The following is an 18,443-nucleotide window of genomic DNA, read 5'->3' as shown; positions in this document are numbered from 1 at the left end:
GATGTTCAATCAAAACATGGTCAGAATCAGTGAAATATGGCTTCTAGCTTTGAGTCATTGAGTGTGCAGTAATCTTGTCTCCTCAGCAAGCACATGGTGACAGTGGAAAGGAACCTTTCCCAACAAAAGAGAAATCTATTCACAAGTACATTTCCTTCTGCTCCACCTACTCCTTGATGACGGAGCTCCTCCCCTGATCAACAACCAAGCCACCCAATGGAGAAGCTCATTTCAGCTGCTGGTATCCAGGATGTTGACCCATTTCTCATTACCATAGCTGAGGATGGAAATGTAGATAGATCCTGTAAATCAAGAGCTCATCCTTTCAGCTCAGCTCCTTTTTCACCACATCAAACTGCCTCATTACTGCAGACCAAACAAATATCTCGCCAAACCCTGCCACTCCTGAACGAGATGACAATACTTAAACTCCTCAACAAAGAGCAGGAGACCACCTGCTGACCAAGAGGAAACATCTCAGCCTTTTCTGGTTGCGAACTATGACTACAGAATGAAAGGAATCAACTCTTTTCCAGCTGCAAGACACTATAGTTTATATCGAGCACCATGGTTTGAAGATGCCAACCCCAACATCTACAAAAAGTGAGACCCAGAGTTTCCCAAACCAGACACCATCCTCTCCAGGACCGGTCCATTAAAACCACAAACAGGTGCCCTGGTGGCATCCAACATCCTCTGGGAAGGACTGTTGCTTTCATAAAATGAATATTTGGTGTGATATTATATTTCATGTGTCCTGCATTTGCATTCTGCATATCGATGGTATATTTGGCCAGTTATATGGACTAACTGCCCTCCTTGCTCTCCCCTGATGTGAACATTGTGTTGACTGAGATGATAAAAAGTGGTGGAAATGTTGTGAAATGGGACAGAAAGGATGTAGTTCAACTATAATTGCCATCATTTGTGGCAATTTTCAGCAATAACATTATTAAATATGTTCCTGATTGCATGCAGACGTAGTACAAAGTGTTTTATTTCAAACACAAAGTCACCACAATTTAGAACACATATCAATGTTTTTTCTGAGAAAGCAGGAAGAAAAGTCTAATTAGAAAAGCAGCCTTCAGTAAATGACATCTTCATGGACCAAAGAGAAGAACCACAGCCTCCGTCTCTGCCTCCAATACCTAATTACTTCAGCTGGGTCCAGCGGAAACAAGGTTTGACCTTTGGCTTTGTGACATTTCTGGAATCCAGCATCAATCTTATCGACTTGAGAGCTTCACTTTTCAGAGTTTCTAAAGCATTTGCGTTCAACTTGATCCAACTGCTTAGTTTTATCTTTTATACTTTATTCAAACCAAATTCTTTAACTTCTGACCTGAACTAATCAACACACAAGAGAAGCAGGACATTAGTAGATTATAGTCCTGACTGGACGGAGATGGGTCTCCGTGTGAATTCGGTCCTCCAAGATGAGAGAGTGGACGGCTGCGCAGAAAGTCGACTCAGTTCCACTCCTTAGAAATTGGAGATGGATAAACAACAAAATCAATCCTGTGTAATTTCTGGAGTGAGAAATATTTAAAGAGAAAGTTTGTGCAGCCCTGAAGGGACAGAAAAAAACTGAGCAAGTGTAAAAGAGAAAAAAAAACTAATTGCTAAAATAGCAGGCAATAAAAGTGACTCAGTGCACTTGTGAAAAACACATTTTTCAGTCGCTTTATGCTTTGCAGTAAATAAGAGAAGCAAAGGGGGAGAGGAGAAATGGCCATTTTATCAGCTGAAAACAAGTCGGTCTCCCTCAGCCCCAAAGACCCATTTCAGTTTAATTTCTTCACACTGTAAACTTTCCCAGTAGCATCTCCTCAACTGAGGATTTCTCGTTGGTTTACTCATAGCTCCCCCACAGATCAAAGGTCAGAGAGGCCATTAGTGTTCAATGACAAATCACTGATAAAAAGGATGAACAAAGCAGCTGGTGAAACTTTCACGCTCAGGTATAGTTTTGTTACGATTCCTTCAAAATCTAAATATGTAACGCAACCATAATTTGCAATAGTAAAAGCACGTCATGGGATGGATTTTTAAATGTCGGAAACATCTGTGTGTGAGGGATCAAAGCTTTAACATCAGCTGCAGTCCACTTCTTCTGAACCTCCCTGTTGCTTGTGCAATGTTTTCCTTCCACACATTTTCCTTCCACTAAGTTTCTCCAATAATAGTACGGCCCTCTAAACAGCCTGCTTCTTTAACAATGACCTTGTGTGGCTTCTCCTTGTGGGGGGTGTCAGTGACTGACTGCTGGACGCTGTCGGCAGCAGCCGTCCCCATCACTGTGTAAGCTAAAACAAAACATTTCTGTATTATAATAATTTATCCACATATTGTGCTCTCAGGATCTAACACCACATGGCTGAAACATCATTCTGCAGGTCAGATCTTTAGAAGCTTAAAGTCTGAAACTCCCACTTTCACCAATACACTTGATAAATTTAAGATCAGATGTGAAAAAACTGAGAATGACTTTTTAGGCCCCCATCATCAATAATTTAAAGACTTTTTCTGCAAGCAGTGAACAGACAAATTCCCAATTTGCAGTCCGGCCTCAGGGTTAACAAAGAGCCCCTTCCTTATGGTTTCAACAATCTTCTTCTTCCTACACAATTAGCGCCAGAATTCCCAGTAGAGATTAGACAGGACGAAGCTGCCGTCTGTCTGCTCTTCGCTCCGTCCGACTCGGTTTGTTTTCCTCCCAAAACACAAGGCAGAGTTTGCCTCCAACGCTGGCTGAAGGGAAGCTAAGCAACTGCAGAGTCTGTCTGGCCAGAAATAAGTCCCAAAACACATACAGGAGGGGAAAAAAGTGATTCAAGTGGCTGGATTGTTATTTTTGACTGACTCTTACATCACTTTATGTTTGATCTAAAGGGAGTTTCATCCAATCAAAAATTAAATTTCCTGCACAAACAGCAGTTATCTCTTCTATTGTAGCTTTAGGCTGAGGAAAATGCTTTCATTGTTTAGATTTTCTCTAAAAACATGTTTTCTCTGAGTTGATTTATCTGTTATGGTTGTAAGACTGTGGATGATGAAGAGGAGGGTAGGTTGTTACTGTGACTGAAGCCGCTGGTCAGCCGATCAGGGACATCTTGTCAGTGCTCTGCAGTAACTAATGCTTCCTCTGAAGCCATCTTAACAGCATGTGCTTGACAGACCTGGAGCACAGAAGTTGAAGGGCTCAGGATTCATTGTCGGGTTCATTTCTGTGCTAAAAGGGATGGTTTTATTCTATGAGTGCCTTTGATGAACAGAAGAGCGACAACACCAGCTGTAATCTGCTCATTCCTATCAACCAATGCAAATATCCCATTATTACTCCACTGACTGGGCTCCAAACATAGATTTATGTCGATTATTATGGCACAAACCGCTCTGATTGATCCAGCTAATAATAACCTACACTAACATAATGAATCCCGCTTAGCACCAGTGGCTAATCTCTGCATCAGAGGCTGTATCCATTTTACAAACGCTCTGGAGTCTGTTCGGAGTTTTTCTTATACAGACCTTGCTGCGGTTTGTCGGTTACAGTAGTTCTGTTTTCTGCTAAAATTAAAACTTCATGTTTCTCTTTACTCTGCTGGTTTCACCTCAGCACCCTTAAGCTAGGAGTAAATGGAAAAGTAGTCAGCATCATTTCTAAATGACTTTGGTCACTTAGCGGCGCAATGAGCCGTAACGAGCAGCACTAACGACCTTTGTCCTCCAGCGATTGGGCAGTACCAGTTGGTGGATTTACAGTGTGGGACGTCAGATTTGCAGCCTGATGATCCGGATTAATATTCTGTTCACAAGCAGAGCAGTGAGGAAGGAGACAAACAGGCTTTAATACTTGTGGGGAGTGAAATTACACTGAGCTCTACAGCAGAGACTCAGGGACACCACAGTCTTCAACAGTATCACATTTGTTTTTAGCATTTTATGTCTCCTTTTCCAGAACATTTTTATGCTAAATATACAGATTAGATTTAAATAAAACAAACCTGCTCTGATTCTGTAAATCTGAATGGGATTCTCCTTTGGGTCAGGAGTTGACCAGCACGTTATGTCAACAAAGTAATTATTTGAGATAACAGACTGATTATGGTTCAAATACTAGTTCCTGTAATGCTTTGACCAAAAACAGAACCAGCTGTCAGCTTCACTGTCATGATTTATATATCAAAATAAATCTTAAAGGCAATAGAAAAATCTAACATTTTTCAAATGAAAACAAACCATATTAAAATAATGACAAATAGTTATCACCACCCTGAAGTCTTGTTATCTCAAGATGAATCAATTATACTAAAAACACTGAAAGCAAAGTGACATAATCCACCTGTTTTCACTACAAAATGGACCAAAACATCTTATCTTTAGATGAGATTGACATGTTTATCTCTCCAAAATGATCTTGAGATCTTTGTAGTGACATGTTAACATCTCGTTATCTCCTCCTACTAGATCTTGATCTTACAGGATCGCTCAGTTTAAACAGAATCCTGTCATTGTACTGGCCCTCTGTTTTTATTTAATTCATCTCTAAAATGTAAAGTCGAAGCAAAATTGTGTCTGAAGTCAAGTTCTGGTGATTCTCAGCCACTGATGAGTCCCGTTTCTACATGTCTCTGCCAACCGTCTGACCCACAGGGCCACCTCTCTCCTTCATACAGCCACTGCAGAGACAAAGACAGCATCCAGCACCATGTAGGAAACAACATGGGAGTAAAGAAAGCTTCGGGTGGTTCCAGTGGACGTCGAGCATCCAGCCGATCCACAGCGTTCTCACGGCCCAGAAACAAAGAAAAAAAGTCTCAGACATGCCAGGACGCATTAGCAGAGATTTGAGCACGCTGTGTCCAAATTCTCTCACGGGGATGACAGTAGTGCTGCTCGTGTACGATAGAAATGAGACAGCCAGAGGAGGAGGAGGACAGAGTGTAAATTTTAGGACAGTTCAAGAGGCAGGACAAACACTCAAGAGGACGGATGTTGTGTCGTGTCTCCGTTAATACCAGCAATAAACACATCTACTGGTCCTTGGAAAGCTTGCAGACGATTACTGGGACGGCCTGGGCATCACTGTTTATCAAAGGGACAAACGAGAGGCTGGGGTTGGAGTGGCGAGCTGTATGGACGGGATATTAAAGCGATATTTCACTTTTTCCTGTTTATTTTTAAAGCACTTTCTGGCAGCATTTTCCTGTAGGTGATGGAGTTTGTATCATGTTCTCATTGATTAAAACAAAGACGAAGCCTGGATGGAAAAAATAATTTCTTGGTTTGATTCCAGAGGCCAGCAGCTCTGGCCTTATTTTTGAAGGAGCAGCTTATAAAAATAAAAACCAACTCTTAAATAACATTTATGGTAACATGTTGCCTCTAGACAGGTGGAAAGTGAGTGAATACATCAACACTTAATAAAAGGAGTCATAAAAACCATCAAGTTCATCAAAACCCCCCTGGACCTGTCAGTCACATCCAGTCCGCCCGACGACGGTCGGCCCGTTCTGGCGAGAACGAAAGCAGAGGCCAAGGCTGGCAGTAAAGGAGCGAAGCCATGGAAAGATGACACTGGGCTGGGATAAAAAACAAGGCATCTGGAGACCAATTAAAAATGACATCTAAAGCCTATTATCAATTTGGACACTGAACAAGCTCAGGCAGTACTGACCTCGACCAAGGACAAGGCAGCGAGGAGGAAATTAATGACGGAGCTGTGATACGAGGACTTAACTGTGGAGACCAGAGAAACAGGCGTTCAACAGGGACTGGCTTCAGCTGCTGAAAGGATAAACCGCTTCTTTAGAGAGATACTTTAAAAGCTTTTCTATTATTCCAGCTTCACTGTTTTATCCAAATTTATCCAAAGGCAACAGTAAACCCTCATATTTCACCTAACAACTTCTTTCCTCATTTCTCCTACATGACACCACCAGGAGCTTTAATGACGGCGTTATAGGGTCACTTGGAGGAAAACAAAATGGTGGACATTCACGTTACAGTTTAAAGGTAAAATGGAGTATACAGTCAAAACATTGAGAACAGGGAAATGAGCAGAATGAGGTTAAAATGTTGATAATGTCTAAATAAAGAGATAAAAAGGGAGAAGTCTAAATGATACATTGAAGAAAAGGTGAAATGCTGGAACTGTGACATTCTTCCCAAACAGGCTTGATGCATAGCAAGCATCCATTCACAGATGTGATGAAGGATGAAACTTTATGACCTGGTCTCACTGGAGGCTTTAAAGAACATGCTGGATGACCTGGCATCAGACACATCTGTTTGCAGATGTTTGCCTGATTTTGAGAGCCTCTTTTCATGTGTTGATATTTCTGTCTGTAAAATGTTGAACTTTGTGCTGCTGTCTTGGCCAGGACACTCTCATATTTTGGTATTTAAGCTTAAATCGCGTGACTGAGCCAAGTCACCTGTGTGATGAGCCCACCACCCCCCCATGTAATCACCATTGCAACTGGTGGTCTTTGGTTTGTACGTCATAATTATATTCAGCATCTTGTTTTTAGTCCATCCAGCTTACTCCTACATTCCCAACCCAGCTAAAAGAAAGAAAATATTGATGTTAAAGTTTATTTCTCCACACTGTGGAATTATTATCCTCAGTAAAATTAGCTTTGAACTCTTTTTCCATCTAATTTCACCAACCAGAGAGAGAAGTATAGTTCAACAACCCTGGAAATCAAGTCCTTTTTGTGACCCTGTATATAAAATGTAAAATAGTAAAAACAATATGCTGGTCTTTTTTACTGTCTGGTTTTATGTTTTATTCTTGAAATGTCAACGCTGCGTTTAAAATTAGTTTTCCTCAGCAAACATTTGCAGACTTTACATTTTTAGCCTTGTTCCATCAAGTTTGAGCGATATGGAGGGATTTGCTCTGCAGTAACTGGTTAAACTGGCTTTTCACTTATAAAATGTGTTAATCATATGCAACAGAGTAATAATCATTTTGAATAGTCAGCCTAACTTTTGTTCTAAACTTTAAATTAGAATAACAGACTAGAAGCTGTGGGCTGCCATGCAGGAACGGGTGTCAGAGGACTGAGACCAGAGGGACAGATGGTTTCAGAAGATGTAGCAGGAAGGATCTGAATCCCAAATGATGCTTCTGAAAAATTTCAAAGCTGCAGCAACAGACTGAATGTCATCCTGGTGAAAAATCGGATTCAACATGGCTTTAATTGGGGGAACACATGCAAATCCACAGCAGCATCAAATGCAACTTCAATTGCTACAAACTTGTCTTTTCTTAGGCTGCTGTCAGATATAATCTGTGATTTCTGTACATATATAAAACTCAAGCAGTTCGATAAGGGAAGAATGTAGTTATGTCTTATGATGACTAATTAAAGCAGCAGCTACTCTCTGCTGTCCAGTCAGTCCTATATTTAAAACTGAATCCATCCATGTCATGTTTGTAAATCCATCTTCTTAGATCCAATTTGATTTCCTGAGCGGAGAAGACTGGTCACCAGCAGGCTGCTGGAAAGTCAAAATATGTTGGACTCATACAGTCAAAGAGCATCTTTATCTGCTCTAGGAACAACCAGACGCTGGGATAAGCTGCAGGATCTCTGGGATGTTCTCAGGTCGGTCAGGCATACGGATGGGCTTAAGCATGACTCCAGATCTTAAATTATGCAAACAGAGAGAAAGCGGGAAAATATGAAGGACAAATTGATGCTGCTGCTGGGAAACTGAGAAAATCATGGTGCAAAACCACCAAACCAAAAGGGAGAATGTTCCATAATAATGCAGAAATTTATAATATACCAGTAGATAAAAAGTGGCTTTTCGTACATTGCCACAAACGTTCTTCATCTTCATTTATTGTTCATGAGATCAAAGCTTATTAATAACCTGCTACAACCTTCACAATTTGTTTTGCACCCCCCACAGAGAAAGTCAAGTCTGTCTGCATCTGGTTAACTTTAGGTTTGAATTGTACATTTAAAGAGTAATGAGTTACCAAGTTAAAAACTAAGCAAATTAGGTTATTGCCCTTTACATTCACTTCAAAATATAAACCATGGGAAGGAAGGCGTACGAGGACACAGGAAGGAAGGACGTAAAGGGAGCCACACCATAGCACTAACCCTGCATTAGTAACGGTTCTAAATGACACGTAACATCGAAGCATCTGTAACCATTTTCACTGGACCCGAATGTCATGTTTGGAGGCTGTTCTACTCAGACCTAAATCTCAACAGCCACTTAGTCTTTTACTAAATTAGTCTACCACCACCTCAAAAACATGACCAGAACAAAGGCTTTCCTGTCAAAACAGGGCACAGAAAGACTCTTGCATGCTTTTATTCTATTTGCAGGAGGATATTGTGATGGTGAAGAAGAGCCCTGTCCAATGGATCACATCACAGTCCTTGAACTGCTGCATAGGCTCCTGGTGTATAAAGCACTGGTCAGGTCTGAACATGTAGACCCCCTTGGTTAGTCTGGGATCTGCTCACTCAGTGTTTCCAGGAGCAGAACTATAGAAGGAGATGACCTGTCCAGGTAGCCTTCACCCCTCGCCCAGCGACAGAATAACCACACCAAGAGTCTAAATTCATGTTTCTGCTCCTGAACATCAGTAGACATGGCTCTGGTTGTCACCGAATTCAAGGAAAATATGATGTGCATACTGTAATAAATCCAGACGCCACTTAATATTGTACGGCAAACAGCTCGGTTAAACAACCCCACAGTCAATGTCAGTGTGGGATGTTGAGGTTTCTCATCAACGACAACGGCCTCGTGTCAAACCCACCCGCCGTCTCACCGCGGCCGTTTCAGCTTCATCGCTCTGTTGAGCTTAAGCTGCTGTCGTTTCCACTGTTCTGTATTCAGGTGGTGAATCCTAATGAGGTGACTCGGCAACCGCCTCCGCTCTGCTGTCTGACCGCATCAATCCTCACTTTGTCACCTGATCCTCGGAGGGCTGGCCTCTTCTGGAAGGAGGGCAGTCGTTTCCAAGGAATAGAAACCTCAGACCTTCAATTTAATGTTGTGGCAAAAAGGTGCAAAAAGATGGAAAAAAAATAAATCACATTTCTCCATTAAAAAAACCCAAACTGTTTAACAAAAACTCTAGCCATAAAGGAACTCTCTCAACACAAACATCCAGACTGTAAATGTTTGGGTGTTCCTCTTTTTTCCTCCATTTCCAGTTGATCTACAAATAAGATTTTCTTTTAATCTTTACAATTAAGGTTAAAAAAATTCCATCCATGAAATACATTTGATCTAGTTTACCGAGCTGCACCTGTAAGTGACAAGATCTTAACCTAGCAAAGGTAGTAAATGTTGGATTTTCAGACTGCAGGGGTACTGGCATCTTACAAAATATTTGATGAACATTTGTGTGATAAGAACAAAAATAGCATCTTTGTTTTTCCCCCTCAAAAAAACAAGACAAAAACAATAGCAGCAACTTAAAATTACAAAGATATCAAATTATATGTATATAAAAACTGACATTTCCTAAAATGACCAAATTACAGGCAGGTAAGAATCACTGAGTAGATGGTACAGTTTCTTTTGGACTCGCTCATTAGGAACAGAACATTAGGAATTATGACCAGTGGTCCCCTCCATCACCCCGCTGGAGGGCAGTTAAATATTTCACCTCGTTAACCGACCTGCAGCTTTTCCCAAAGGTGTGCTGCTGATTTCACTCCAATGAGCTGTGGAGGAGCATTTTAAATGAGCTGATTTATAATGTGAATAATGCCAGAGACTAACCCAAACGAAATCAGTGAGGCTGATTAAATAATTACCTTGAAAAGCCATGTTTTGAATCCTGTCAGGGTTTTAAGCATGAACCAATCTCACGTAGGCTGGGGGTCTGTGAGAAAAATAAGAATTTTATGTGAGAAAAGAAGTTAAAAACTATGAAGGTGTTAACCAGCACACCGGCTGTTTGGCAGAGATGCTCCCGTTTAGACTGTAATGTCACAAAAATCTGTTTCTGGACTCATTTAATTGGTAGTATTTATGTTGAATACGCATAACAGCTACAAGTTTTACTACAAAAGCTATTAAAGACAACGTGTACTTTCCAGAACCTTCAGGTTACTGTGATACAATTAACAAGAGCCTTTCGGGGAACCGGACTAACCCAGCAAACTCCTGGATGATCACCTGCAGGTTCTGAAAGATAGTCAACAAGTTTGATTAAGCTATGGGGCTGTAGTTTTTCAAAAATAACAACTTCACAACCCAACCCAAATTAGCCTGTAGGTTCTGGAAAGTAAACTAAAAGAAAACAAGTAGTAAAGTAAATCTAGAAATACTGGTAATTCATGGAAGCTAACCAATAGGCTCAAGGAAAGCTTCCTGAAGATTCAGGCAAAGTAACCCACAGGTTCCATTTTGCACCCTGTAAGTTAACTAGTAGGTTCTGGGAAAATAACCGGCAAGTCTTAGATGAGGAACCGGTTCCTGTTCTCAGAAAAGTAGCCTGTAAATTCTGCAAAGTCTGGGGACAGGAACCTGCAAATTGTGGAGATTAATGTACAAGTTCTGGAAAGAATCTTGTACATTCTGGAAAACCCCAAAAACTACATTGAGTGCTTTACAACTTTCATGAAAGTAACCTGCAAGTTCAAGACACTAACATGTAAGTTCTGGGAAAGTTAACAAAATTGTTCTGGAGATTATTTTATATGTTTTACAAAATAATTAACAAGCTGAAGAAATTAAGCACTTATTTTGAGAGAGTAACCTGTCGGTTCCAGGAAAGTTTGGACTGCATCATGTCTGAGCATGCACAGGATTAGGGAGAATCCACAGAGAGTTTAAAGAGCAGAAGTTGTCCACTCTAATAGTCCTCAGTAAAATGTGGCTCCATGAAAACAGCAAAAAACATTTGAATTCAGTTTAAATCACGTTTTATTCCTGGCTCATCCTTTAAAGCATCGTTGTTTGTGATTGTGACTGCCTGGTCGGTGCTTTAACAAATGGCAGCTCTGGCTGATGGACGAGAAGGCCTCAGGCCGGCTCAGGAGGATGAAAGAGAGTCTTATCCCTCAGATCGGATTCGCTGCATGGCTTACAGCTCATCTCTGATACGCCGGGACAATGGCACCTGCTTTGATACCAGAGGCAAACAAGACAAACACCACAGCTTCTGTACGGCTGCTTCAGGGAGACAACAGGTTTGATCGGGGCAAAGCTTCTGTTCAGCTCTTTGGGACAAATCCAGGTTAAAGATCAACAGATACACAACACATCTACAAGAGAACAAAAAGACTCGGCTCTTCTGTTTGACAGATAACTGGATTAAGTTAATTTGAATGAAAACAAAATCCAAACCTGAAAAGAACCTCCATTATCCATGTGGCCAAAACAAAGAAGATTTTGGAAATCTGGGAAAGTCTCAAACTCCAAGGATGGAAACCACTGTTGGACGACCTTCAAACCCTCAGGAGGCGCTGGATGATAAACTGTCACGTCACTGTGATCGGTCTAACCACATGGGCTCAGGTGGACCAAGTAAAACCCATCATCCTTCAACTCAGCTGGACAGTCGCTTAAAAACTGTTAACAAGGAGGCAATATGATGCCTGCACAGAAACAAGGCCTATAGATGCCTTCAACCAGCAATGCTACGCACATTCCCATAAACAAAAACAAAAAAACTGCAGAAAAATCTCACCCTGGAAAAATAACAACCATTACACATTTTTTAAAACAGTCAATTATTACCAGTACATTCATACTGCAGATACTGTGCAGCTCCCGACATTTTGCAAGTAAGAAAGTTCTCCGTCTTCTATAACATTGGACAGGGTCTGAGCAAACAAAGATACAGAGAGATTGATCTTGCAATGTTAATCTTGACAGTCTAGATCAGGGGTCTCCATCTCCAGGCCTCCAGAGCCTCAGCTCCAGGTAAAGCCCCAGTACAGTTTAACAAACACCACCTGTTTAAGTTTGTGACGGTAGAGCAGAAAAGACTTTCCTCAGACGCTTCCCAAATAACTTGGTGGGGGTGTAGTTAATGTATAACGGTTTTTAATGGAGAGCTGGTGAAGATACCACTCCTAGTGCATTTTATAGTACTAAAACTTGTCTCAATTACCTAAAAGCATTGAAGTCTCCCTGTGACCCATCAAAAGGTCAGTGGATGACAGAATCTGGGTTTCCAATCATTTATGTGACCTTAATTTCCATCCTGGGTCTGAAGTTGGGTTCACTGTGTCTCATCATTGACTTTTACAGACAAAATTGTTTGCTGACAGAAAATAGTGATACCTGTAAGAAAAAACAAAGAAAAATGGTTGCTTTTATAGTGAAATTACCACATAACAGTTTTGCTTGCTTTAAACATTAGTCTCCCTGCTTTGGCTCGATGAGACCGAAATAATGCAAAAGACCAGATGGTGAAGAAAACTATCACTGCACATCACCCTGAACGCACCATCCTCACAGTTGTGGTGGTGGCAGCATCATGCTGTGGGGAGGCTTTTCGTCACCAGGGACAGGGAAGCTGGTCAGACTTGATGGGAAGATGGATGGAGCTAAATCAGGACAATCCTGGAAGAAACACTGTTGGAGGCTGCAGAAGACCCGAGACTGGGGTGGATGTCCACCTTCCAGCAGGACAACTACCCTGAACATACAGCCAGAAATTTAACGGGATGGTTTAAATCAAAGCACATTCATGTGTCACAATGAACCCCGAGGGGTTTCCAGGGTGACAAGTCCCACCCAGAGAAGATCACTAGGAAAACAACATTCCTGTCACTACACAAAGACGACTGTCCACACAGCGACGGTCAGCATAAGGAGGGAATGCAGACAACAGCAGAGGTGTTTGCTCACCGTGATCGTTTAAACCTCAGCAGCTCTGATGATTCCTGGGTCAATTACAGGCGGGGAGCAGGCACATCAATGTGGACCTCTGCAATCAGAGCACAGAGAGGAAGCTGACCCAAACCCTGCAGTTACACTGATGTTTCTTGAACCATTAAAGCTCTGCTCTGGTGTTCATTCTAACTGGAAATAATCAGAGGCAGGTCAGAGCAGCTCCATGAGATAAAAGCTGGTGAAACTCTACAAAGAGTGATTTCAGTGTTAATGATGCCAACCTTTCTTGGAGCATCTCCTGAAATCACAATTCATTAAAATCAGGCATAAAATGAGCTGGAAAAAGAAACCCATATTTTTCTGACTTACTTTTCCTATTGGCTCACCATTAAACATCCCCTCAAAGCAACTGCTCCATCCAATAGTTATAATGTAACCCAACACCATCTTGCATTTTAGATCTATTCTTCCTGTTTAACCTGCTGCTTGACTCAGTAACGTGAAAACTAGAGAACTTTTGGAAAAGCAGGACAGGGAGTCAGGCATGGTGGGAATAAAAAACTGCATGTACTGAAAGGCCAAGTGACCGGTTTTCACTGACATCAGATCAAACGTACAGGCACACTGCTCATCCCATCAGTACATAGCAGCACCCTCTCAGCCCTCGATGTAAGAGGTGATTTGATGTCACAGTCTGTCGGAGCTAGACCTCAACATACAGCAGAACTGCACTGGGTCACAGATCCACATATGTGGTTGGTCTTGTGAAATCTGTGCGCCCCACACTGCACGATCCAACCGCCTGGTTTTATGCAAAACCAGAAGACAACACCTATCAAAACCCATCTAGTGCTGGTAATGCATCTATGAGGCATCCTCTGTGACCGCTGACCTTTACATACGATGTTGGATGCTTCGGTAACTGCCTGGGAACACCATCGCCACTTAGGTGCTGGTTCCTTGCAAATCAGATCAGTTACAGAAAAGAAATAAAATAAAAAATAACTCATCTGAATGTGGACCAAAGTAGAAAGCAGTGATCTGGATGAATGCATCCATTCAACACACCTGAGTTTTAATAGTGGTTTGTTCAGGCTGAAGCAGTGCCTGGGCAGATATAAGTGACAAAGCTGCAAGGAATCACTGTTTATCTATGACATCTGTCTAGTTAAAGGACGTCCATCCAGCAGAGAGTCCACCTCCAGCAAAAACATGTAAAGCCTTCTGGTGGCAGCGGTCAGACACTTGTTGACCCAACAGCACAGTTAAGCTGCATAAAGTGGCGTCCTGCAGCCCCTCGGTCCTGCAGAGACTGAAAATCGATTTGATGCCTTTTGGATTTTCAGTGAAGCTAAAACTCTTCTCTGCCAGAGAGAAAATGAATCATCTTTCCATGTTTGCCACACAATATTGGTCATTTCTTTCCATCATTAAGCACGTGAACTTGCCTGACTCCTGAGGTTCGATTCATGCAACACTGAGTGGATTAGGATTAGACCAACATGGGATTTTGGAGGCTGATACAGAGACTAGAGTTTTTACCAAATGCTGTGAACGTAGCACGGATTAGTGTTCCCCACAGGGAGGAAATGCTTCTAAAGCAGCTTTCAGAGAGACAATCACGTGACACCCAAACAAATGTCTAATTTTTCCCTTTAAGAAAAAGGAAATTAAATTTAAACTAAGTTCATCTCTTAGATGCAGATTGCTGAATGACCGCTAGGATGATTGGGTCGAACATGGATGGGTGTCCCTACTGATCGTAAACACGACGCCTGTGTTCATCAGCATGCTGGCAGTAATGGTTATAAATCATGCTCTGACACTCGTCTCAGGCAGAATATTCAAACCGTCCTGCTGATGCTTCTCTGGAGAAGATTGCAATACAGAGAAAACCCAATCTGGAACATAATGCGACTGTAGGAAAACAACAAACTGCAACAAATCCAGATCTTAATTAGCGGTGCAGTAAAATAACTTTCTCTAAATTGTCTTCCTGTCAGAGCAGCACTGCCTGGATTTGGTCTTCGTCTGCACACTTCTGTGACCCTGATCTCTCCCCAAGATGTCTAATAAGCCCTGCTGGTGCTAATGAACCTGACAGCAGATACACATGAAAGAGAGTGGGAGGGGGGCATTAAGGCGAGAGGCATTGGTCTGAAATTAAAAGAAAGCCATCTGTCATGAGAAGATGAGGCGACACCTGGCTGGAGACGACCTCCAAATGTGCAGAAAACCTCCGGCAGCTACATCTTACATGTGAATGATGTGAAGACAAAGGAAGCTGGCACATGTGCAGGATTCCTACTTTTAACACCTCTTTTCACTCCAAACAGTCCGGAAAAAATCTCCGGCTCTGCTTTAATGCATTCCCGTCTTATCATGTCGCAACTCTGTTTACTGCCTCTCTGTGAGATGCCATTAGCAAGCCAAGGTGAACCAAACCTTTCAGCCACAGCGGCTGCAGAGCATGACAGACAGAAACATGTGACCTGTTAATGAGGGGTCAGAGGCCTTAAACAGGACTCTGTTTGTGCCGCAGCATCTCATCTGATGCAGCTGACACTTTATAAAGCTGCTTTATGGAGTCATCATCACCTCCAGCACTGTGGATCACCTGTGGGGCAGAGCAGGTCTCAAACTACCAGTTGGAGTAAATAAATCCAGTGATAAAGCTGTAGGCCAGTGTTGTTTATACCATGTTTATGTTTGCAGTTCTACTCTAGTTAAGATGATTCCTGTGATTGGTCTTAGTGTGTAAAAGGGTGGATCAACGCATTTCAACAGATAGTGTGAACGAACGCACAGGTAAGACAGAACCAACTAAGTGTATAAAGAAAAATACGCAAACCGGTATGCTTGGCGTTTAACTGCAGTTTTTAATAACTAAAAATAAAGAGTTTTGAGTTTAGAGGTACTCGTAATTTCCCCTAAGGAGATTCAAACGCAACCAACTCCACGGAAAAATCCTGAGTTTAAAAAAAAAAAAGTGCATGAAAAACGGAAAACCGGCGTGGCGCTGATGGTGTATGGGCGAAAGCGCGCGACCATATGCATATCCCGGGTTCGAGTCCTTTTGCCGAATGTCTCCCCCTCTCTCTACCCCTCTTTCCTGTCTGCCTACTGTCAAAAAATAAAAAAATAAAGGCCACTAGTGCCAAAAAAATATCTAAAAACCCCCCCCAAAAAACGGAAAACCTAGTCTAGGCGATTTAGGCCTAAAAGTAATTGTTTGTGTGTCTGCAGAATCATACAGCACTCTCAGTGAGACAACCCGAAACCTTGCTGGTGTTAACATAAAGTTGTTGACAGCTGAGGTGTCGTAGGGAATTCTGATTTGGATATTAGGTGCCACCAGATCTCAGTCTAAAACCCCTGCACTCTCTGAGAGTAGGACTCAAAGCAGAAAACCGGATCAAAACTAGATGTTTGATCTAGAAGTATGTTTTCCGGGAGATGTTGGGAGCCCGTTGAGAAATTTTGTTTGATTTGATGGTACAAGATATGTATAATAAACGCACCTCTGTTTATATATATATATATATATATATATATATATATATAAAAATAAAAAAAGAGCAGAGTCTGAATAATAATAAACTAGAGTAAATAGGATAAAAGTATATATAATAAAGCACAGAGAATAAAATAGCGCAAATATAAATAGAAGTAGAACTCAGTTCTAAAAGTTTTTAATAGATAAAAAAAAAAAAAAATAAATAAACTCTTAAAATGGCGAACTGCACTCAAAAGATCCAGATACAGTAAAAACTCTTGCTAAATGGCGGAAAGATTATGATTTTAAAGGACATCTTTCGGTTCCTGCTTGTACCCATTTGGTACAGAGATTACAACAGAAAGACAAACTTAGAAAAAGGAAAAAAAACCAACCAAGAATTAATAAGGGCAAAACATTTGCTTGCTGAAGCTTATAAAAGAAAGGCAGGGAACGATGAAAAGAGCAAGGAGGTTTATATAGCAGTTACCAGAGAAGAAGATAATGACACTTTTGTAGTAAGGGGGAGGGGCAGGCAACCACAGTCTCCTGCTGCAGCCGTGAGAGGGCCTGATCCCTCAGCACCAGTGGGACAAATTACTGAAGAGGAACCTCCATATTCACCATCAGTTTTTCACAAACTATGAGAGAGAGATCCCCAAATTTAATAACCAGCTCCCCAGTAGCAAAAATACTAGGTGGAGAAAACAGGCAGTTAAACTAGATGGCCTCAATGACACTGCTGATGACAGTCCCTATAAACAACAGTTCAAAAAAGGCAAATGCTTTACCCGAGATTCAAAACTGGGTCACCAAACATAATATTGATGTACCTACCTGCTCGGTTACCAGTTGGCAGAACTGGGCAATGCATGCTGAAAAGGTGCTCAGTGGAAAGAAAAAGGCGTCAACACATAAGAAGAATTGTATGGTGATTTATTGAGTCAGGAGGAGGAACTCAGCAGCTCTAGCTTAAAGACCAAACAAACCGGCACCCTATGGAGGCTTTTAAAGGTGCTCTGTGGCCAGCCCACTAGAAATCTGTCCTCTTGACCCATTTACTTCCACAGCGCTCACCCACATTCCCTACATAGATGAACTTTGTAGTGAAAGTGCTCACACTATCTTTTTCTGTTGCCAGCGAGCATCCTCACATCTCTTCAAGATGGTCCTTCTAAAAGGGGATTTTATAAATCAATAAAACCGTCAGTGTCCTGATGGTAGTCCATCATCATCCATGGATGCAGATAACACATCATGTGTGGTGGTTCCTGTTTTTATAAGAGCTGTGGCTTCAAAGGCTTTTTTGGAAAATTGTTTCTTATCTGCTTTGAGAAAATGTGAGGTGCTCAGACTGAAAATAAAAAATTGGGGTTGCTGTTGTAAACAGGACACCCAAATTTCTTTTATTGATGTTATAGCTAAATATTTACCTTTAAAGAAAAACTGTGGCTTATAAGTTACTGAAAGGAAGAAATGTTTTTCTTCCTCTAAGCTTTTTAAACTTTGTGGGCTCTTAGATGTGCTTGAAATCGTTTCAAATTCTTTAAAAAAAAAAAAAAAACCTGCAGCCGTCATCATTTTGCATCAAAAACGCAAAAGAAATTTGCGGCTGAAAAAAAGGTCTTTGAATAATCAAGGGGAAAGGCTGAGCTGCAGAGGAGGTGCCAGCAAGCTGGAGGACAGCTATGCTACCACCAGTGCAGAGCTTGCTCAACTTTAGCACCATGTGGGTAAATATTCATCTGCTGGCACAGTAAGGTGACTTCTGGACAAGGGCACCAAAGCCTACCAAAGGGACAGACTGATATTTATCTTCTGGATGTACAAGGATGGACAGCCTAAGACTGGCGCTGTTCTAAAGAATCCTTTTGGACATCTGGAGAAGAAGACTCGAGAGCGTCCAACAGTCCTGTGTGTTTCTAACTGTAAGCATCCCAATCCAACCCATGTGTGGGGTTGCTCCCAGCTTCTGCAGAGTTCTGGCCAGGAACACTGGGATCAAACTGTTCTCCAAGAGCAACTTCTTCAAACAACCCAGGAGCAGCTTGGTCATGATTGTGGATTTTCCAGCATCATGAAGGAAGGCTAACGTGATGACGAA

Source organism: Girardinichthys multiradiatus, chromosome Y, assembly GCF_021462225.1.
Source record: "Girardinichthys multiradiatus isolate DD_20200921_A chromosome Y, DD_fGirMul_XY1, whole genome shotgun sequence".
Taxonomy (NCBI): Eukaryota; Metazoa; Chordata; class Actinopteri; order Cyprinodontiformes; family Goodeidae; genus Girardinichthys; species Girardinichthys multiradiatus.
The sequence above is the reverse complement of the archived record's forward strand: the minus strand, read 5'-3'. Positions refer to the sequence as shown.